This window comes from Cryptomeria japonica, chromosome 2 (assembly GCF_030272615.1).
Source record: "Cryptomeria japonica chromosome 2, Sugi_1.0, whole genome shotgun sequence".
In the NCBI taxonomy this organism is placed as follows: Eukaryota; Viridiplantae; Streptophyta; class Pinopsida; order Cupressales; family Cupressaceae; genus Cryptomeria; species Cryptomeria japonica.
The window spans coordinates 654,548,835-654,573,566 of NC_081406.1; the positions used below are offsets into that span (position 1 = coordinate 654,548,835).

Sequence of the window (24,732 nt, forward strand, 5' to 3'; positions counted from 1 at the left end):
GTATTTGATATATTTAATTTTATTTAATTTACTAATCATTTAAAATTTCTAATATGAAATGATTTGCATAAAAAAAAGAAGAATAAATTAGAATTGAAAGTTAGTTTTAAATCTAGACTTTTGTCTTTTAACTTATTCTAAAATTATAATTAGTCATTGTTGATTTATTATTTACTAGAAATTTAATTTATCTGTATTAGATAATAGATGTTTATGAATTTTAAAAATTACAATTTATTATAATTTTAAAGTTAAATGTAAGTTTAAAAAATATTGTGGTGATTTGATTAACAATTTTAGATCCAATAATACTTAATCTCACATAGAAATAAAATTGTACTTAAAAGTACTTAAAATATTTATTATTAATGCCAAATTTATAATATTCCTAACCACAACCCTTATTATTAATGCACACATAACCAATCTAAAAAGAAAAAATCATAATTATAGTTAAGTTATTAGACACAATACAATAGATCTGATCTAAATAATGCAAGAACATACCCTAACTAACTACATTATGCATCATTTAAGATATGATAAATCTTAAGGTTAGGATTTGCATTGTGATTCAATTATTTTTACTGATGTTTGTAATCTATTAATTATATTTTTTAGGTACATGTTTTATCAATATTTTAGATCTAATAAGTTTTAAAAAAATAGTTTTATTTTTTAGTTTATTTTTAATTTAAAATATTTATTATAGAAAAAATTAAATTATTATTTTTTATTAATATTTTGACTTTGCATTTATTTTATTTTATTTTAATTTTTACTTAAGTTTGATTTTTGTTTGGTCGGTAAAATATTTATTTTATTAATAATAATTAAAAAGTCCAAAATACAAAAGATTACATCACTGGTAGTATCAAAAACCAGTTCAAACCCTACGAAACCTGCCTACCAATGTAAAGGCATTACAAAAAATATCACCCATCTAGGCTACCACAAACCCACAACGAAACTAATTAGAAAGGAATAGAGTTTTTACAAAACAAATAATTGAAAAAACTTCATGCATGTTCACCATCCCCATCAATATGTAGTACCTCTGCATTACTTTGTCTGCAAGACCTCCTTGTCTGATGCTTGCCCCTGAAACCTTGACCATATGCACCTTGACCCCTACCTCTGCACTGTGGATGACCATCCCTCCAATAATCTGCCAACTTAAACTTGAGCTGAGACCAGTCCATCATCTCCCTCGGTAGTCCAGATGCCAACACTCTCTCCCAATCAATAACATAATCTCTGATAGTCCACCACCCCTCCACAACAATGTGCCTATGAGTATTTCTATCCTCCATAGCTTTCCACAAAAAGAAAGGATGCACATTGGGAGGGTAACTGGGAACTGCCACCCAATCACCGAGAGTCGTGACAAACCCTCTTCTCAGCTCTGCCAATGCAAGCAGGGCATCCAATCCCACCCTCCATTCTAGTTTCACAAAAACAAAACATGGACGAAATGGACCTATATTTACCCTATACTTCATGTTTGTCAACAAAAATTCATACACCAAAACTTGTCTGACCTAGATGAGAAAGAAGGGGTCATCTGTAGTGAATACATTCTTCAAACAGTCATTTGTGATTTTCTCCCAGAAAGCCATTTGTTGCTTACTTGCTTTCAATTTGAAGTTGGCCTACATGGAAAGAGATTACCCATGCACCACTTCTCCACAAAGTTTCCAGGCCAAATCCAAGCAAACACAAATGTGCACAAAGAAAAAATAAACACATATCAAACCTAAAGCCTCAAAGCATGCAGGAAATAAATGCTTGAGCTCCCACACTCTGCCACCTCAAAAAATCTCATCCTTCCCTACGTTCGGGCTGCCAAAAATAAATGAAACAGGACCCGTACCAATCCCACACATCACCAAGACCAATATCAAATCAATGACATCGAGATCACCCTGCCAACTCAACCGCCAACTTGGATAGTGAGTCGACCAAAACATTGCCTTCTCTGTACATATACGAAAGTGTGCAGATTTGAAACCTTATAATTTTCTTCAAATAATTTTGACCCACTTGTCAATTTTCCAATCATGGGAGCCCCCATTTGCAATTATGTTTATTATTATTTGAGAATCCCCTTCGAGATGCAATTGATCAATTTTGATCCTTTTCGCCAAATCAATTGCTAATGCTGCCACTTGCACCTCTGCTGCATTGTTTGTCCCATTCTCCAATTTCTATGAATCTATGGCAAGGATGTTTCCATCAGAGTCCCTAGCAAAACACCCTACCCCTAAAGGTCCAAGATTCCCTTTCGAAGCACCATCAAAATTAACCTTCACCCAACCTTGTTCTAGTTCGATCCACTCCACATCTTCCCTATACCTCCTAGGATTAAACGTATATTGCCCATTAGCAGGTAGATTTAAGTTTGAAATTTATTTTTAATTATTATGTCTTTTTACAAAATTATAAATAATATAATTAAAAGTTATTAGAGTTAATTTAATTTATAATTTTTTTTTGATCAATCACAGCCGAAGCGGTATTCGCTTTTGACTGGACCTATGAACCAGTGAGACCACATTTTTGAGGGGCCTCATCCTCATGTTTTCTCAACAAGAACACCCTTATATCTCCTTGTGTCATCCTTTCTTCCATGCCCAGGCATCACCTTATCTCTCCATTACTTGTGTGTGGGACACATGGCTCTTAGGTAGACTCGAACCCCTCAAACCCAAGACCTCCCATGTAGGAGGCTCGTAGCTAACCACTGCGTTTTGGGATCATCCCCCTTAATTTAATTTATAATTATTTATCTTATTGAAATTAAAATTTATTTTAGAACAATTATATTTAAAAAATTTCTTTTAATTTATATAAAACATTTAATTTATCTCTCAATCTCTCTCTATCTCTCTATTTACCTTCTCCTTCTTCCTCTCTCTCTCTGTCTGTCTATCTCTCTCTCTCTCTCTCTTTGTCTGTCTTTGTCTGTCTCTGTCTCTGTCTCTCTATCTCCACATTTCTCTCTCTATCTCTCTCCCCTACCTCTATCTTCTTACCTCTTCATGCATCTCTCTCTCTCTCTCTCTCTCTCTCTCTCTCTCTCTCTCTCTCACTCCCATTTATCTTTCCCATTATGCCTATCTCTATCACTCCTTTCTATCCTTATCTCTCCCTATCTATACCTCTCCCTCTCTCTCCTCTCTATGTTACTTCCTCTTTCTATATCTCTTTATTTCTGTATCCTCTATCTATCTCTCTCTAAATCTTGTTCACACATTCCTTGTTACTCCTCTGCATCTCTATCTCAATATCTCTCACACTTTGACACACACTCCTTGTTTCTCCCTCTATCTCTATCTCTATCTCTCCTCCCTCTCTCTTCTTCTCTCTATTACCTCCTTTATCTCTATCTCCCCATCTCTTCCTCTCCCTCTCTATCTATATCTCATTATCTCCATCTTTCTATTTTTAACTCATGTTGGGATCCTTATAAATAGATGCATAGTTCATTTTAAGCTATCACTTCTTGATTGAGACCTTGGTTGCACAAACAACATCAATTTTTAAATGGCCTACCAATTGAACTTACGCACTGAACAAATGAATGCAAAATACACCAATTTTTTCCCTAATTGACCTTTCACACCTTTTTGGTGTACCCATTGCACACCAAAGTGCGATTGCTAGTTAATATTTTATAGGTATTTAATGTTTTGAGTATATGTTGTTAATCAATTTGATTTGAGGGAGTTCAGGGAACATTATGGAGATGCTTGGGCATTAATTATTAATTATTTGTACCTTGATTTCTTTTGTTTGAAGCATCAAATAAAGGTGGAAAGGGTGGTGTAGAGCAAAAAATATTTGCACTACATTTAAAAAATACAAGGTTACATATTGTTCTCTAGCACATAATAGATATGCGAGGGAGTTACATAGCAATAACGATGAAATTTCATCAAATAGATTTTGTTGGTTCTTTTTCTTGCTACTCTCAATTTTAATAGTTAATACAATACCTAAACTCGAGGATCAAATTGATTTAGATAGAGATTTTCCCTATGATCAAATGAGTAAAATAAAAAACCAATGAACAAAATTTGACCAGTCTTCTGCACTCTGACCTTGATAAGACTCAAGAGGTTAATCCTTTTATGGGGCTTAGAGAATGATAAATATTTTTGATAGATGATGCAACAAGGATGAAACCAAGTCCAATTGTCACAATGTAAAATAACTAATTAGTTTTTATTGACTCTTTATTGTGTTGATTTCATATTAAACTATAGCTATAGACCCTTCAAATTTTAAATGACTAACATTTTCATAAATATATGAGCTAAGGACATTACAAATTTTAATAGATTCAGATATGATCCCTTGTACTTAATAAACATTGCGAACTAATAATTTACAATAAACATAAATGTTCATCTCAAATACATAAAGGAGTGATGAATGTGTAAACCCTAGGCATATCCTTTACACCCTTTAAACTTCACGAAGAAGAAGAAACCCTAATAAATTATACTATGAAATGTTTTCATTAATATTTATGAATTTAAAAAGCCATTTGGAAGAGAGGATTGTAAGAGATTGATTGGTGCCTATCATGTACTACATAGTCACAATAGCCTGCATTTTTACATCATAGCACCAAAACATATTTTGATGATCTATTAAACACTCATCACCTTATGATAATGAGATCTCCATAAGCTTACAAAGTAATGGATCTAGGTAAAACCTAGATTGCATCTAAAAATGGCAATTGGTAGGAGACTTGGCCAATGATTCTGTAGTTGACTTGCATAAAAGAATATGAAATATGGTTGTTAACCATTTCCCCTCATTTGTCCTCATTTTTCCAACCAAAATTTGTTTTCACTTCCCCATTTGTGTTTCCCATACACAAAAATTAATGTGTAAAATTAATTTATTATCACTTTGTAAGTGAAAATGTTAACTCCAAGGAAGTTATCTTCTTTACTAAAAATTAAAATGTGCATCTTAACCTCCAAAATCATTTTGTGCTTCCTACATTCATTTTGGCACTTTGGAACTGTTACAGGTTTTTTTCAACAAAGTGGGCATTTAAAAACTATTCAAAACACCCTTAAAATGATGCTTCAGTGAAAGTACTGCTTGTTGAATTACTTTAATAATGTCCAAGTTTCTATTAATGGAGAATTAGAGACCTTTGGTATCGTGAGGTGTATTAAAACTTTGAACATCCCTCCACATGGTGAACAATCATTGCAGTGCACTACTTCACTATATCACAAGTTTGAGGGAGATGGGTACTTTGGAAGTTGTGCTCATGTTCTCATCTTCCACATGGAACTGCTACATCCTTACATGATTTTTGTTAGTTTCTAAAAATGTATTCTTGCAGAATGTATTCTAAATATATTCCTAGAACAATATTTCGATTGGGTTGGGGAAACTTTCTTCCCTATTATGCAGTGGCAAAGGTATTGCACTTTTACCGTTTGCAGGGTTGGCATTATTCCTTCTGTAATATTTGGTGTAGTTATTTAGGCTCTTGCAACCTGTATATGTCCCCTGTTTAAGATTTTCTCTCCAACTGAGCTTTCAAGTGGTGTCCTATTAAGCGTAGGTTAGCTTTTAGGCACTAAACCTTCCAGCTTAAAATAATATTTAGAAAAAAACTCATTACTAAAAATTTAACTATATAATATTGTATGTCCTTGATGGAGCACCTCTACTTAGCAAAGCTTCAAATAGACATTCTAGTAAGGATGGGTTAGCTCTTTAAGCCCCAAGCCCTTAGCTCAAAATCAAATAAAATGGAACTTTAATGCTATATTTTAACTCTATAATATTGTCTATGAGGGTTGATTCTAGAATCTACTTTGTTAAGTAGATAACTATTTTTTTAGGTTTTTACATAGGTTGCAGGTCAGGGGCTTCGTGAATGAGACTAAATTGTAGATGTGTACTCTAATGGTTGACCTACTACCATGATTTTGAGCTGCCCTCTGCTAATTTTCATACACTTCTTAGCTTTAGCTGGTAAGTATAAAGAAAGCCAAAACTCAAAGCATGCAAATAGTGAAGTAATGATAAAACGTAATGAACTTTTTCTTGTTCCATCATGATACAAGTACAGAAACAAAAAAATGCATTTGTAACTTGACGCTAATATACCTCTTACACAATATTTCATAAAACCAAGATTCATTTTCAAGTATTTGTTGATTTACCCGATTCTCTTATTTGGGTGTGAGTTGTTTGATACTGCCAAACTTCATAAAATTATTTTTCATGGATTTGTTGACCATTTGAGCAACAAACTACCAACATAATTAAAATTAAATTTCAATTAGGCAAAATTATATAACAAGAAAATTGGATCAAAGATCATGTCCATTAAGATAACTATATAGTTTAAGAACCACAACATGCTAGCTTTATTTGCAAGGAATTTCAGAATCCCATTCATTGGAGCTGGTACCAATGCAACATTCTTGTAGTTTCAGTGCAAGTTCACTTACTACTCTTATTTTGAAACTGGGTGATGCAAATCATAGATTATTGCACAAATCAAAAGTGTGATCTGGTATAAGACAAATTGCACCTTGTTCCTCATCAAATTGAGCCACTGCGTGATGAACCCTTGCTGGTTCAATTATTCAAACTGTTGTAATTCAATGTTTTTTTCTGTGTTTTTGATTATTAGAGATGGTCTTTCAGAAATAGACAGAAGTTGTAGAAGGGGTTTCTTTAATTTTCAATACATATTGAAAAAATGCATGAAATGAATCAGCTGAAACAAGGAATTGGAGAATTTAGAAGCCCGTAGGTCCTTAGCCAATTTATTGAAATTAAAAGATTCAAACCAACAACTTACAAAGTTCTAATTTTTATTCTAAAAACATATCGAATCTGCTCTTATTTAATAATGAGACACCCAAATAGTAAGAAGATGGCTCCAATAAATGAGCAAGTTGTGTGTTTGGCAAAGAGACTTCCCATGTAGGAGGCTCGAACCCCTCAAACCCAAGACCTCCCATGTAGGAGGCTCGTAGCTAACTACTGCGTCGTGGGATCATCCCCTTTTAATTTATAATTATTTATATTATTAACATTAAAATTTATTTTAGAACAGTTATATTTAAAATTTTTCTTTTAATTTATATAAAACATTTAATTTATCTCTCGATCTCTCTCTATCTCTCTATTTACCTTCTCCTTCAAGTCCTCTCTCTCTCTCTCTCTCTATCTCCACATTTTTATCTATATCTCTCTCCCCTACCTCTATCTCCTTACCTCTTCATGCATCTTGTATGCGGGAAAAGTGGTTCGATGAAACGAATATTATGAATTCAGGACTAGTCCACACACCAATGGGACTCTTGGTGCAAGTTATGGAGCTGTATGGAATAACTCAATTTCCCAAGGGATGTTCCATTGTTCTCTATCTCACAAGACCCCTTAAGACAATGCCTTTGGTCTCAGTTCACTGAGAAAAGTGACTTAGGGATGACAATCATGAGAATGAGGGATGTTTGATCAATCTAACATGAATGCAATCCTAATGTGCATGATATTAACGAAAGATGAACTAAACTAGCATGCATATGATGATAAGATGAAAGGATTAGTAACAAAACTATCCTAACATGCTATACTAGTTTGAGATGATTATTATGTGATAATACAAATGCCTATTTTAAGATGCTATGCAGATTATCAAAGAGAGGCTAAATGCCTGATTAAAATGATTTAGATTATATGCTTAGTAAAATGTCTATAAGTTTGATGCTAAAGACTTGGATGTTTTGAAGAAGGAATGGGCTCTATTTATAGGGAAAATAGGGCAATGGATGGTTAAGATTGGATAATATTATCAAGGGATAGGATTTAAAGTTAATCAATCCATGTTTACAATTCTCACCAATGAAATGGTGACAATTGTGAACAAGAGACTGCTTGAGAGGAGATGTAAGAAGCATTAAATGCTTGAGAAGACATGAAGGTTACCTTAGGAGGTAAGGTTAAGGTTAGATTAGAGTCATCCATTTGATAAAGCTTTTATCCAAGGGGTAAAATCTTGTGCAAAGTTTAAGGAGATAACCAAGGGTAAAGCCATGAGTGCAAGATGAGACCCCTGGGTTAGATGAAGGTTGAGTTAGGCAAAAAGTCTCTAACCATGCCACAAGGGTGAGTTAACCATTAATGGTTTGGAAGACTTTGGGGACAAATTTGTAAGAGTCCTTCCAAATTTGGGGGAACTCAACAAGTTAGCTTGTTGAAGACACAAAGGCTTTATTTCTTTTGGAAGACTTTCCTCCAAATTTGAGAAGTGGCATCCTTAAATTTAGGGAAAATGAATGATTGAAGGGTTTAGGCTAATTGATTAGGATTAGATAGGTTCTAGAAGAATTTAGGAAGGGGACTTAGGAGGCAAGTGGGAGATGTAGGGAAATGCAAATGGGTGGGGAAAATAGAATTTAATTAAAATAAAATTAATTTATTTCAATTGTGGTTGCAACTTGCTTTTGTAGGATTTTGCAAGTGGGGGGATTTAATTAAATGTAAATTTATTTAAATGGGCTAGAAGGGAGATTTAATTAAATGGCTTAGATAGAAGAAGGGTATATTAATTAAATAGTAATTTAATTAATAGACAATTAGAAGAATAGGGATATTAATTAAATCTTAATTTAATTAATTGGAGAATTAAGAATAATTAAATGAATAAAATTCACTTAATTCATTGTGCAACTTTTAGGTGTCTACACATCTCTCTCTCTCTCTCTCTCTCTCTCTCTCTCTCTCTCTCCCATTTATCTTTCCCACTATGCCTATCTCTATCACTTCTTTCTATCCTTAAATCTCTCCCTATCTATACATCTCCCTCTCTCTCCTCTCCATGTTACTCCCTCTATCTATATCTCTTTATTTATCTATCCTCTATCTATCTATCTCTCTAAATCTTGTTTGCACATTCCTTGTTACTCCTCTGCATCTCTATCTCAATATCTCTCACAATTTGACACACACTCCTTGTTTCTCTATCTCTATCTCTATCTCTATCTCTATCTCTATCTCTCCTCCCTCTCTCTTCTTCTCTCTATTACCTCCTTTATCTCTATCTTCCCATCTCTTCCTCTCCCTCTCTATCTATATCTCATTATCTCTATCTTTGTTTTTTTAACTCATGTTTGGATCCTTATAACTAGATGCATAGTTCATTTTAAGCTATCACTTCTTGATTGAGACCTTGGTTGCACAAACAACATCAATTTTTAAATGGCCTACCAATTGAACTTATGCACTGAACAAATGTATGCAAAATACACCAAATTTTTCCTAATTGACCTTTCACACCTTTTTGGCGTACCCATTGCACACTAAAGTGTGATTGCTAGTTAATATTTTATAGTTATTTAATGTTTTGTTCAGGTTGTTAATCAATTTGATTTGGGGGAGTTCAGGGGACATTATGGAGATGCTTGAGCATTAATTATTAATTATTTGTACCTTGATTTCTTTTGTTTGAAGCATCAAATAAAGGTGGAAAAGGTGGTGTAGAGAAAAAAATATTTGCACTACATTTTAAAAATACAAGGTTACATATTATTCTCTACCACATAATAGATATGCAAGGGAGTTATATAGCAATAATGATGAAAATTCATCAAATAGATTTTGTTGGTTCTTTTTCTTGCTACTCTCAATTTTAATAGTTAATACAATACCTAAAATCGAGGATCAAATTCATTTAGATAGAGATTTTCCCTATGATCGAATGAGGAAAAGAAAAAGCCAATGAACAAAATTGGACCAGTCTTCTACACTTTGACCTTGATAAGACTCAAGAGGGTAATCCTATTATGGGGCTTAGAGAATGATAAATATTTTTGATAGAAGATGCAACAAGGATGAATTCAAGTCCAATTATCACAATGTAAAATAACTAATTAGATTTTATTGAATCTTTATTGTGTTGATTTCATATTAAACTACAGTTATAGACCCTTCAAATTTAAATGAATAACATTTTCATAGATATATGAGCTAAGGATATTACAAATTTTAATAGATTCAGACATGATCCCTTGTACTTAATAAACATTGAGAACTAATAATTTACAATAAACATTTGTTTATCTCAAATACATAAAGTAGTGATGAATGTGTAAACCCTAGGCATATCCTTTATACCCTTTAAACTTCACGAAGAAGAAGAAACCCTAATAAATTATACTATGGAATATTTTCATTATTTATGAATTTAAAAAACCATCTGGAAGAGAGGATTGTAAGAGATTGATTGGTGCCTATCAGGGACTGCATAGTCACAATAGCCTGCATTTTTACATCATAGCACCAAGACATATTTTGATGATCTATTAAACACTTATCACCTTATGATAATGAGATCTCCATAAGCTTACCAAGTAATGGATCTAGGCAAAACCTAGATTGCATCTAAAAATGGCACTTGGTAGGAGACTAGGCCAATGATTCTGTAGTCAACTTGCATAAAATAATATGAAATATCTCATTTGTCCTCATTTTTCCAACCAAAATTTGTTTTCACTTCCCCATTTGTGTTTCCCATACACAAAAATTAATGTGTAAAATTAATCCATTATCACTTGTAAGTGAAAATGTTAACTCCAAGGAAGTTATCTTCTTTATTGAAAATTAAAATGTGCATCTTAACCTCCAAAATCATCTTTTGATTCCTACATTCATTTTGACACTTTGGAATTGTTACAGTTTTTTTTCAACAAAGTTGGCATTTTAAAACTATTCAAAACACCCTTAAAATGATGCTTGAGCGCAAGTAATGCTTGTTGAATTAATTTAATAATGTCCAGGTTTCTATTAATGGAGAACTAGAGACCTTTGGTATCGTGAGGTGTATTCAAAATTTGAGCGTCCCTCCACATGCTGAACAATCGTTGCAGTGCACTACTTCACTATATCACAAGTTTGATGGAGATGGGTACTTTGAAGTTGTGCTCATGTTCTCATCTTCACATGGAACTGCTACATCCTTACATGACTTTTGTTAGTTTCTGAAAATGTATTCTTGCAGAATGTCTTCTAAATATATTCCTAGAACAATCTTTCGATTGGGTTGGGGAAACCTTCTTCCCTATTATGTAGTGGCAAAGGTATTGCACTTTTACTGTTTGCAGGGTTAGCATTATTCCTTCTGTAATATTAGGTGTAGTTATTTAGGCTCTTGCAACCTGCATATGTCTCCTGTTTAAGATTTTCTCTCCAACTGAGCTTTCAATTGGTGTCCTATTGAGCTTAGTTTATCTTTTAGGCACTAAACCTTCCAGCTTAAAATAATATTTAGAAAAAAACTCATTGCTAAAAAGATAACTATATAATGTTGTATGTCCTTGATGGAGCACCTCTACTTAGCAATGCTTCAAATAGACATTCTAGTAAGGATGGATTAGCTCTTTAAGCCCCAAGCCCCTTGCTAAAAACAAAAACAAAAAACTTTAATGCTATATTCTAATTGTATAATATTGTCTGTGAGGGTTGATTCTAGAACCCATTTTGTTAACTAGATAACTATTTTTTTAGGTTTTTACATAGGTTGCAGGTCAAGGGCTTTGTGAATGAGACTAAATTGTAGAGGTGTATTCTGATGGCTTACCTACTACCATGATTTTGAACTGCCCTTTGCTAATTTGCATAAACTAAAAGCATGCAAATAGTGAACTAATGATAAAACGTAATGAACTTTTGCTTGTTCCATTATGATACAAGTACAAAAATAAAAAATTGCATTTGTAACTTGATGCTAATATACCTTACACAATATTTCATAAAACCAAGATTCATTTTCAAGTATTTGTCGATTTACCTGATTCTCTTATTTGGGTGTGAGTTGTTTGATACTGCCAAACTTCATAAAATTATTTTTCATGGATTTGTTGACCATTTGAGCAACAAACTACTAACATAATTAAGATTAAATTTCAAGCAAGCAAAATTATATAACAAGAAAAATTGATCAAAGATCACGTCCGTTAAGATAACTATATAGTTTAAGAACCACAACATGCTAGCTTTATTTGCAAGGAATTTCAGAATCCCATTCTGTGGAGCTGGTACCAATGCAACGTTCTTGTAGTTTCAGTGCAAGTTCACTTACTACTCCTATTTTGAAACTGGGTGATGCAAATCATAGATTATTGCACAAATCAAAAGTGTCATCTGGTATAAGACAAATTGCACCCTGTCCCTCATCAAATTGAGCCACTGTGTGATGAACCCTTGTTGGTTCAATTCTTCAAATTGCTGTAATTTAATATTTTTTTTTCTGTGTTTTTGATTATTAGAGATGGTCTTTCAGAAATAGATAGAAGTTGCAGAACGGGTTTCTTTAATTTTCAATACATATTAAAAAAATACATGAAATGAATCAACTGAAACAAGGAATTGGAGAATTTAGAAGTATACCTGTAGGTCCTTAGCCAATTTAGTGAAATTAAAAGATTCAAATCAACAACTTACAAAGTTTTGATTTTTATTCTGAAAAGATATCAGATCTTCTCTTATTTAATAATGAGACACCCAAACAGTAAGAAGATGGCTCCAATAAATGCACAAGCTGTGTGTTTGGGAAAGAGACTTCCAAACCACAAAAGAATTATCAGCAATAACAACAAATAGAAAACCTACAACAAATCTGCCTTGTAAGAAGCAAAATTTACCCCAATTTGATTCAATTTGACTTCTGAATGAAGCAAACCAAGTTGCAACAATTCGATTGATCTTTCACAATCTCAAAGATACTGAATTCTGAAGAAAGCACACTCTCCAAAATAGGTCCAAACCCTAGTTGCCATAGCAAAGTGCTTAGAAGAAATGTCAAATGCTCAATATCAAATAATGAGGTCTAATTTCATCTTGGCCGCCTAAATACCCAAAAGGTGTGATTTTCAACAATTAGGGTTTTAAAAATAATAACTTGCTTTTAGGGTTCCCAAGTTAACCCTAAAAGGGATGCCTAACTTAGGAGATATAGAATTTTCACTTAAATAAATTTAAGTGATGCACTTAATGATTTTATTTTTAATATTTTATTAAAACATTAATTGCTTGGGAGAACCACTTAACAATTCATATCTCCCTCATTATCACTCAGAAACTGAATACGTCAAGAGCTTGGTCCACAATTCACCATGCATGTGAAAATAGGACCATGTCTATTTTTAGCAATTTTTCCCTAAAAAATAGGAAATCCTCATACGATGTTAGAAATTGATGAAACAAAGACTAGAACTGAACTCAATGCTGAACTAGAACAAAAAGATTGACCACTCCTCAAGATACTGCATCATTGACCCCCTTATCCATACCTTGTTATCCTACAAGGGTCAAAAAATAGGCTCACTCCTCAAACCACTGTCTGTGACTAGGATGGGGACATTACAGTCTGCCCTCCCTGAATTTGCTCGTCCTCAAGCAAACTCAAAGATGGATGCTATAAAATAGTATCACTCTCCCATGTAGCATCCTTTGCTGGCAAATCTTTCCACTTAACCAAATATTCCCTGATGACACGCCTCCATAGATGATGCTCTCTGAAATCCATAATTGCCCTAACTTCCCCTCATCATCCAAGGGTGGTAAATTTGTAGAAGGAACTATGTGCTATCCCAAAGCCTTCTTGATGCGCGATACATGAAACACATTATGTACCCTACTATCTGCTGGTAACTCCAACTCATAATCCACCTCACCAACACACCTGGAAATCATGAATGGTCCATAGTAGCGTGGCCTGAGTTTCTTTGCACCCTTCTTCCTCAGGGTGGACTGCCTGTAGGGCTGAAGCATCAGATATACCATATCTCCAATCTCAAATGCTTGATCAACCCTCTTTTGATCAACATACTACTTTTGCTGATTCTAAGCCTTCTGGATGTTCTCACAAAAAGCTCTCATAATGTCTTGGTTCTCCTGTAAGAGATCCCCAAGACTAGGCACTCTGTAATCACTCAATAATAAATCCAAGAAACTCAGTGCATCATAACCATACAAGGCTCTGAAAGGTGTCATCTAAGTAGTCACGTGGTGAGTAGAATTATAACAATACTCGTACAAGTGTAACCACTTCACCAAAGCCTTTTGTTGCCCTAAAATGTAATTTCACAAGTATCCTTCCACCCATTTGTTGACAATCTATGTCTGACCATTAGTCTGGGGAGGGTAACTGGTACTCAGAGTGAGATTTGTCTCACAAAGTCTGAATAACTCCTGCCAGAAGTGACCCATGAACCTATTGTCCCTATCACTAACAATACTCTGATGTAAACCATGTAATCTGAATACCTCACGAAAGAAAAGATTGACCACCTGTGTAGCTAAATAAGTAGTCGTGATCAGGAAGAAATGTGCATACTTAGTCAACCGATCAACTACCACATAAATGTTGTCTCTCCCTTGCACTTTCAGCAAGCCCGTAATAAAGTCCATAGACATGCTTTCCCACTTCCTGTCAGGAATAGGAAGTGGTTGAAGTAACCCTACAGGAAAACTGTGCTCCTACTTGTTCTGCTAGTAGACAAAACACTTTCTGACGTACTAAAGAACATCAGACTTGAGACCCTTCCAAGAGAATCTCTCCTGTACCTGCCTATAGGTCTTAAAGTAGCTGAGATGTCCATCCATAGATGAATCATGGAAAGTCTTCAATACTATGCGCTTCACCTCAGAACCTGGGACTAGAAATATCCTCTCTTTGTAAATGATGAGGTCATTCACAAGAGAGTACCTGATGTCATGTACTGTCCCATCAATAATACTAGAGGCCCATGGATTCTTGGCATACTCTTCTATAATCAAGTGTTTCCAATCTTCAGAAATAGTTTCCATGGAGCTCAAATGGGGATGATGAGATAAAGCATCAACAACAATGATCTGAGTCCCTTTGACATAGGAGATATCAAAATCATAAGACTGTAACTTGCTGACCTACTTCTATTGACGCTCATTTAGATCCCACTGTCCAAGGAAATGCTTCAAGATATTATGATTACTTTTGACACAAAACTTGCTGCCAACTAAATACTACCTGAACTTAGCCATTGCATGCATGATAGCCAACATTTCCTTATCATAAATACTATAGCTCCTCTTAAGACACCTAATCCTCCTGCTCTCGAAAGCTATAGGATGGCGATCCTGCATAATTACAACACCAATACCCTCGCCACATGCATCACAATGAAGCTCAAAAGGTTTGGTAAAATTTGGTAAAGCATGAACTGAACATGTAGTCATCAATTGTTTGAATTTCTCAAAACACTCCTATGCTAGAGGTATCCAAACAAATGCATCCTTCTTTGTCAAATGAGTAAGTGGTGGGGCATGTCACGAGACACCACTAACAAACCGATGGTAGAAGGTACATAAACCAACAAATCCCATGAGCTGAGTTAAGGTGTCAGGCATAGGGCAATCAACAATGGCACTAACCTTATCCGGATCCATGTAAACTCCCTATTTGCTGATTATGTGACCCAAATACAAAAGTTTTGCCATTCCCAATGCACACTTGGACTTTGTGGCATAAAAGGAATCCCTGTCAAGTATGCCTAAAATAGTATCCAAGTGAACCAGGTGCTCTTCCCAAGTCCTATTGTAAACCAAAATGTCATCAAAGAAAACCATAACAAATATTCACAACTGAGACTGGAAGACCCTGTTCATAGTGGACTAAAAAGTAGCTGGTGCGTTGGTAACCCAAAAGGCATAACCAAAAACTCATAGTGTCCACAATGACATGTAAATGCAGTATTCTCAATATCCTGCTCCTTGACACTGATCTGATGATAATATGTTCTCAAGTCAATCGTAGATAAATAACAAGCTTCGTGAAGCTCATCTAACAAATCATCAATGCGAGGAATGGGATACCTATTCTTTATTATCCTTATATTCAACATATGGTAATCAATGCACATTCTAAGTGTTCCATCTTTCTTCTTCACCAAAACATTGTTGAAGCGAAAGGAGACTTACTCAGCCCTATGTGTCCCATTGCTAGAAGTTCTTTGATGGTCTTCTCAATTTGATCTTTCAACCCCTTGGGGTGCTGGTAGGGTGTAATCATGATGGGCTTGGTGCCCTCTTCAAGCTCAATAATGTGCTCTATGCCTCTATCGGGAGGCCTACCAGGAGGTATGTCACTAAACACCTTTGTATTCTTGACTCTAAGCTCTTGAATATCTGAATGGTAAGGTGTTTTATGCTGCTCCTCATAAGTAGGCATTAGTTTACACTCTGCTTCCCAATCCACCATGTCATGTCTCACAAGTCTCTCCATTCTTTTAAAAGTGATTAATTTTAAGTTATTGGCCTTGATAGATTTAAGAACATGATTAGTCCCATCAACCTTGAATTTCATCTCCATATCTCTAAGGTTGAGTGCAAATTCACCTATTGCATGATGTCATGTCATGCCAAGGACCACATCCATGTTTCCCATGTTAACCACGTAAAAATCAACTTTGAATTCATAATTATTGAGTTTGATGGGTAAGTCTGAAATCATTCTATCACAAGTCAACACATTACCATCAACAACTTTCACCCTGATGCCTTCAAACTCTTGAGTTTGAATCCCACGCTTCTCCACCAAGTGTGCATCTATGAAATTATGAGTTGCACCTGTATCAAGTAGAGAAATGACTCTTTGACCAACCAAGAGTCCACACAACCTAAAAGAACCTTCTCCTTGTATGCTAGACATTTGAGCTTCTCGTAGATCAAATTCTCCTTCATTTTCAACTCCCTTCTCTGAATTTTTAGTCTCCGAGTCATCTTGATTAGCTTGCTGGTCTATTTTATTAGGCATGTTTTCTCCTTCATAAAACCACTCCATATTCCTACTTTGACCCTTAGGCTTGAGGGGACAATCATGGTTTTGATCATTAGGGCCCTTACAATGAAAACACAACTTCCTTCTATGCAAGTCATCAAGTGTTTCCCTATCCAAAGGTGATGCAAACTTCTTCCCTTGGTCCACATTTTTTGATTTTTTTTATCAGACTTGCTGTCATTAAATGATGAGGATAGTTTTGAGTTGTTTGGAGTGAACTTACTGCGAGGAGCGGTAAGTTCCATGCTACATGTCTTCCTCATGGATTCTTGCAAGGTAGGGGGATCAAAAGCCTTAATCCAACCCTTCATAGGCTTAGAACGACCTTCAATAAAAAGAATGACCAACCTTCTCTCTAAGATGTTAGTTACCATAATTGAAAGCTTCTGAAATTTACTAATGTAAGATTCCAAGCTGTCCATTTGTTTCAGCTGAGCTAAATCCCTGAATAACAACTCTGGATCTCTTTTATCAAAACACTCAACCAATCTGTCAATGAATTCTTCATATGTAGTAATAAGGTCATGATGCAAAGTCACCATCCCATGGTGCCACCAATCATGGGCTACCCCATCCAAATGCAAAGCTGCAAACTTAATAACATCTTCTTCTGATATAGGATGTAGGGTCAAGAAGGTATCCAACTTGCTAATCCAAGCTCTGGCTACAACTCTACCATTTCCGTCAAAAGTAGAAAGTATGAGCTTGTTGATTGCATATTTGAGATCACTAGTTTTGTTCCAAGGTTTCTGATTATTTCAATTCCAATTATGATTTCTCTTCTGACTAATAAACCTGTCAAAGTTAAGGTGATCCTTAACTCTCAGTGGTAACCTATCCCACTCATCATGCATTGCCATGATATTGTCACCAAAAACCATGTCATCTCCAACTTCGAAATCAACCTCATCTTCAGGTTCAAATTTGACAAAAGTGTTGCGTGTGGGTTTGTCATATGTGTGTGTGTGTGTTAGTCACATGAGCTCTGGAGTGACCAACAATACTGCCATTCTCTTCTTGATTCTGATCATTACCTTTAGGTATGGAAAGTTGTTGTATGACGGTAGTCAACTGTTGCAACACTGTTGCTACCTATTGTTGTCCAGTTGCTATACCTCTCAAGACCTCCCTTGCTTCATTGTCATCATTCTCTGTAGTGTTTCTGGTGGCTTCTTCATTCCTGTCACCCATATTTTCAATTCGGTTCTACCCAAATTGATATTGGTTTCCCTGTAAATCGAATCTCTTGCGAGTATAAAACCTGTGATGCCCAAACTGTTGGTGATGCATATGAAATCCCCTAACCCTCCAGGATGGCAAGATCAGAGCTCTGATACCACTGTGATGAACCTTTGCTGGTTCAATTCTTCAAACTATTGTAATTCAATATTTTTTCTATGTTTTTGATTATTAGAGATGGTCTTTTAGAAATAGACAAAATTTGCAGAAGGGGTTTCTTTAATTTTCAATACATATTGAAAGAATACATGAAATTAATCAGCTGAAACAAGGAATTGGAGAATTTAGAAGCATACCTGTAGGTCCTTAGCCAATTTATTGAAATTAAAAGATTCAAACCAACAACTTACAAAAATCTAATTTTTATTCTAAAAACATATCAGATATGCTCTTATTTAATAATAAGACGCCCAAACAGTAAGAAGATGGTGCCAATAAGTGAGCAAGCTGTGTGTTTGGGAAAGAGACCTCCAAACCACAAAAAAATTATCAACAATAACAACAAATAGAAAACCTACAAAAAATTTTCCTTGTAAGAAGCCAAATTTACCCCAATTTGATTCAATTTGACTTCTAAATGAAGCCAACCAAGCTGTAACAATTAGATTGATATTTCACAATCTCAAAGCTACTCAATTTTAAAGAATGCACACTCTCCAAAATAGGTCCAAACCCTAGCCGCCATAGCCAAGTTCTCAGAAGAAATGTCAAATGCTCAATATCAATGAATGAGGTTTAATTTCATCTTGGCTGCCTAAATACCCAAAAGGTGCGATTTTTAGCAATTAGGGTTTTAAAAATAATAACTTGCTTTTAGGGTTCCCAACTTAACCCTAAAAGGGACACCCAACTTAGGAGATATAGAATTTTCACTTAAATAAATTTAAGTGATGCACTTTATGATTTTATTTTAATATTTCATTAAAACTTTAATTGCCTGTGAGAACCACTTAACAATTCATATCTCCCTCATTATCGCTCAGAAATTGAATCCATCAAAAGCTGGGGCCACAGTTTGCCATGCCAGTGAAAATAGGACCATGTCTAGTTTTAGTAGTTTTTGCCTAAAAAATAGGAAATCCTCATATGATGTCAGAAACTGATGAAACAAAGACCAGAACTGAACTCAACCCTGAACTAGAACAAATAGACTGACTACTCCTTAAGATACTGCATCACTGACCCCCTTATCCATACCCTGTTAGCCTACAAGGGTCCAAAAATAGGCTAACTCCTCAAACCACCGCCTGTGACTAGGATGGGGACATTACACACTGCACCTCCATAAGAAAAGTAGTCTCTTTGATAGAAGCTGCAACCTTCTACCAATCGAGGCATCTATTTTTAAATGCATTTGAAAGAACACATTGTTTGAGTAATTTAAACAGAGGTGCCTAGTCACACACATCTTTAGGCCCCAGATCTGGTTCTGACATATAGCACAGTAAATAGTATACTGAAGTCCATATATCTATAAATATAAGTTTTTGAAGGAAAATTTATAACTTCTACCTGCAAAGAGAGGTGAGTTTCTTCTCTTTTTCTCTGCATCACATTGCCTATATAGCTTATATTATAGTTGAACCAGGTCCGACACTTTGTTTTACTTTTTTAAGCCATTTGAGTGGGGGAAAAGTACTCAAAATTATGTCAATAGACCAACTAAACCCTTGGTTTTGTTGGTAGAAAGTGTTGCTTTCTAATATTCCAGATTAGTATCATTAGTTGCATTCCTCTAGACTACATGTCTCTCCAAACTGATATAAATGAGAAAATGCGAGCAATTTTGATAGATTGGCTTATCGAGGTTTTTCCTTTCCCTCACTCTCCAAGTTTTAGAATGTATTTTAATCTATTCTAAAGGCAGTCAGTATTCAATGCCATGTATCCTCTTATTGTGTAGGTCCATTCAAAATTTGGTCTCATGCATGAGACTCTATTCCTAGGAATCAGTCTCTTTGATAGATATCTTTCTAGTCAAAGTGTAGTGAGAAAATCATTGTTGCTTGTGGGGTAACTTCTATGCTTTTGGCCTCTAAATATGAGAAGATATAAGCTCCTATCGTTGAAGATTTTATCCTTGTTTCTAACAATGCATACAAAAAATATGACATTCTACAAATGATGCGTATAATATGCATCATTCTTTTACTTAAACTACACCAATGAATCAAATGATACTTTGCTTATGTTTGGTTTGATCTAACTTACAATGATTATACAATACATTTCTGATTGTAGGAGAAATCAATCCCCAATACATTGCAATTCAATATTACGGTTCCAACTCCTTACCTCTTTATGAAAAGGTTCCTTAAGGCAGTTGGATCTGAGAAGGATGCAAGTCTCATGATCTTAAATAAGGGTCAATGCATATTTTCTTGTCCAATGCAAAATAAATTCTAATGGAAGTTTCAGGGTCTTTTTAGATGGAAATGGTGTCCTTGTTTCTCATGGAACTGTGCCTGATGGAGTATATTATGTTGAAATATCTTCCATCAATTCTAGCAGCTGCAACAGTGTACCCTAGTCTATGCATACTCAGAACAACTCCATCTTGGACCAAGAAAATGGAGTGCCATACTAACTACATCGAGGAACAATTATTTTAAATGGAAAAACTCTTCCCTAGTTGTTTCTAGATATTTTTTCTGAAATTAGTTCGACTTCTCTATATTTTTGTCTCTCATTGTTCACTATAATCTTGCAGAGAATGTGCCAAGTTGATGACTAAATTCCATCAAAATGATATTAATTTATGATTCACAAGACTATGCTTTATGCTATTTTTTTTGAATCTTTTAATCAAAGGATTTGGATTCTCTATGCTTGTAATTAATTACGACTAGTGAAATAAGGTCATGTTATGTTGAGAGGGTTTGTGGATACATTATTTGATATTGGGTTCCTTTCTCTGGTCTAAATATATGTACAAATTTGTTTCTTTAATACCATGCAAGTGCATTTATATATATTATACATAAATGGGAAGGCCTTTTCTGTTCAATTTTACTTTTTGTTAAATATAAGATCATAATATAAATCAAAAAATGAGAATACATTTTTTTTTATATAACTAAACTTATTTTTTATATAAACTATTTTTGTGATTGTATATAAATATATTTGTCTAAATAAAGTTATCAAAATCGTTTTCACGATTTTTTATTTCACAATTTTTTGGTCATTGTAGTCCAACATATCACGCAATACCTTGATTCATCCTTGACTCGCCATATACATAATTTATTCATTTGAAGTGGAATCGGAATCCAACTATATTGCCTCTCTCTTGGTGTCAAATCCAACTATATCAAACAATTGCAATAGAAAAGGAATAATGTTTTTGTCAATGAGAGTTTCTGTCTCATGTTTGTTGTCTATTGCGATATTTAAAATTCTCCAAAATGCTTCTTCTTGTATGACAATTTATGAGAGTCAAAATGCATAGAAACATTAGATTGTTGTTCATGAGATTTCTCATCATTTGAGATAACAATATTGCCCAAAACACAAAAATAGGTGATCTATTGGTTCTCATTGTACCTTTTTAGGCATTAAAGAGAAGTATAGGAATGTATGAAATGATAACTCGATGATGAGCAAATAGTACCAAACCAGTACTGAGAGGGTGGGGGGGTGAATTAGTACAGACAAAATACAGTTTCTAAACCGGTTCAACAACAATTACTCCAAATGATTGGCAAACAGTGAAACCGGTTTGAAGCAGAGTGAAACCGGTAAAACCCAGAATAACTAAAACAATCATAAACTGGTTACTCACTTATCTTCCTACTCAACTCAAAACTACACTGCCATTTCACCCTTATGTATGAACATGTAATCTATCATCATATCTTCACAATAGTTAGTTCAACATGTTTTATTGACGGGCATAAAACACAAAACCATCATATGCTTAATAGGTAATAACAAAGCATCACAAGATAAAAGCATCACACATGACACACATATTTTTCACATGGAAACCCAACTGGGAAAAACCATGATGGGGATGGATACCCACAAGCTTGTTGTTGAACTCTTTGGAAGTTCGCTCTGTTAGGAGCCTTGTCCTGTTAAAGACAGATACAATAGGTTCTTTTAGGAACCGATCCTGTTAGGGATCACTCGGTTAAGGGATGGCTACAATACCCAGTTAAGGGTTAAACCTTGTTACAGGTTACCTTGTTAGAGGATTTCAAGAAATCAATAGCTAAAGGATTTCCAGAGCTCTCTAGCTTACCAGATCTCAATAACTTTGAGTTATCCTATTAAGGGATTTATAGCAAGCTGGTTAAGGCTACCCTATTAGGGGATTTTCCAACTGTTGAGGTGGTTAGAGATCAACAGGTACTTCAATGATCTGATAACAACACTCAATGCCAATGCAGATCCGCTTAAGCTCCTCTTCACCTTCTGCACTTACACTTTGCAAGCATCACTTTTCTCCTCTGGTTTGGCAAGTGTTACGTATCCCTTCTCTTGGATACTCACACACAAATTTTGCCAACAACCCTTGAAAGAGTCACAACGTCGACCTTATAGAAAATAGTTAGGTCAGAAGCATAAACCCTAAACCCTAAACCTAATGGGCTAAGGAATTCAAATGGTTCAATCCTAACCGTTGAGCATATTGCAGTAATCTCCATCATTCGTTTTCCACCATTTTACAATCTTCTCATATTCTTGAGGTAGATAGGCAAGATCTTCTTTCCACTATTTCCATGGCGACTGATAACCCATCACACGTTATTACCATTTTATAGTCTTCTCATATTCTCGAGGTAGATAGGCAAGATCTTCTTTCTTGTTGTCATGCTAACTCATCGCACAAAATCACCGGTTGAGCCACACAGGCTTGAAGAACTTCAACCGGAAACCCTAAGGTTGAGACTACGAACTGGTAGTCATTCAACGCTTCCATGTGCCGGTTCCATAACCATATGCTGGTTCACACCTTTGCAACATATTGACATCAATGACAACATACAATGTCGTTATGTCCACATACCAATTCTCATAATGCCAACAATCTCCCCCTTTGGCATTGATGGCAATATACTAAGATATCCCTCCGCTTCACATCTTCTCCCCCTTTGACAACAATGCCAAAGTGGAGGCACAAAATTCCCTATTCCATTATGCTACTCCCCCTAAGGAGTAGCATCCTTCAACACATCAATCCTGAAGAAAGATTTGACTATGCAATACATGACTGATGTGGAGCATATACCTTTAGTTCACCTCCTGAAGGGGCAGTACCCCTAATTCACCTCTTAAGTGTGTAAATGTAGTCTTTGGGAGAGGCTTGGTGAACATGTCTGCTAACTGCTCCTTACTGGACACATGCTCCAGTGTAATCTCTTTGTTCTAAACCTTTTCCCTCAAGAAATGATACTTAAGCTCAAAGTGCTTGGTTCTAGAATGTAAAACCGGATTCTTTGAAATATTGATAGCACTTGTGTTATCACAGAATATAATACCGGTTCAGATACAGGGATTTTGAAGCCATCTAATACATGCTTCATCCAGATTGTCTGAGTGCGATTCATGAAAGCTGCAACATACTCCACTTCCACTGTAGACTGAGAGATACATCTCTTCTTCTTACTCATCCATGAGACCAGTCTACCACCGAGAAAGAATGCACCACCGGTTGTGCTTTTTTGATCATCCACATTACCTGCCCAATCAACATCTGTGAATACTTTCAGGTTAAAATCATTGTTGTATGGGTACCACAATCCATAGTCAACTGTTCCCTTCAGATACCTAAGAATCTGCTTGACTGCAACCAAGTGGGATTGTCTTGGACTTTTTTGGAACCTTGCAGTAATGCCAACTACATGTGCAATATCCGGTCTACTATGCAATACATAATGCAATTTACCAATCATTGATCGGTATTCCTTCTCATCAACCAATGCTGAGTCATCCTCTTTTGATAATTTACAACCAGTCACCATCGGTGTACCAACCGATTTGCTATCTTCCATGCCAAAGGTCTTCAATACCTCTTTGACATATTTGGACTTAGTGATAAAGATTCCATCTTTCATCTGCTAGATTTGCAGTCCAATGAAGAATTTAATCTCCCCTATAAGTGACATCTCAAACTCTTCCTTCATCTCATCAACAAACTCATGACTTATCTTGTCATCTCCACCAAAGATAATGTCATCAACAAAAACTTCACAGATCAGGATCTGATCTCCTTCAGATTTCAAGTAGATATTGCTATCTTCACTTGTTCTCTCAAATCCAATCTTCACAAGATGGGAATGTAGATGTTCATACCATGCCCTAGGTGCTTGCTTTAGACCATATAAGGCTTTATGTAGCCTACATACCATGTCACTGTCTTCAGATAGGGCAAACCCATCTGGTTGCTCAATATACACCTCCTCTTCAAGTACACCATTTAGGAATGCAGATTTTACATCCATTTGATATACTTTGAAGCCTTTAAAAGTTGCATATGCAAGAAGCATACGAACTCCTTCCAATTTGGCTATAGGAGCAAAGGTTTCTCCATAGTCTTCTCCTTCTTCTTGAGCATATCCTTTGCACACCAATCTGGCTTTGTTCCTAATCATTGTGCCATCCTCATTCAGCTT

General features: G+C 35.2%; 1 pseudogene; it reads left to right on the forward strand.

The window, feature by feature from the left end:
* Positions 1 to 18,139: 18,139 nt before the first annotated feature.
* Positions 18,140 to 20,874, forward strand: LOC131067697 (cyclin-B2-1-like; annotated as a pseudogene).
* Positions 20,875 to 24,732: the final 3,858 nt, after the last annotated feature.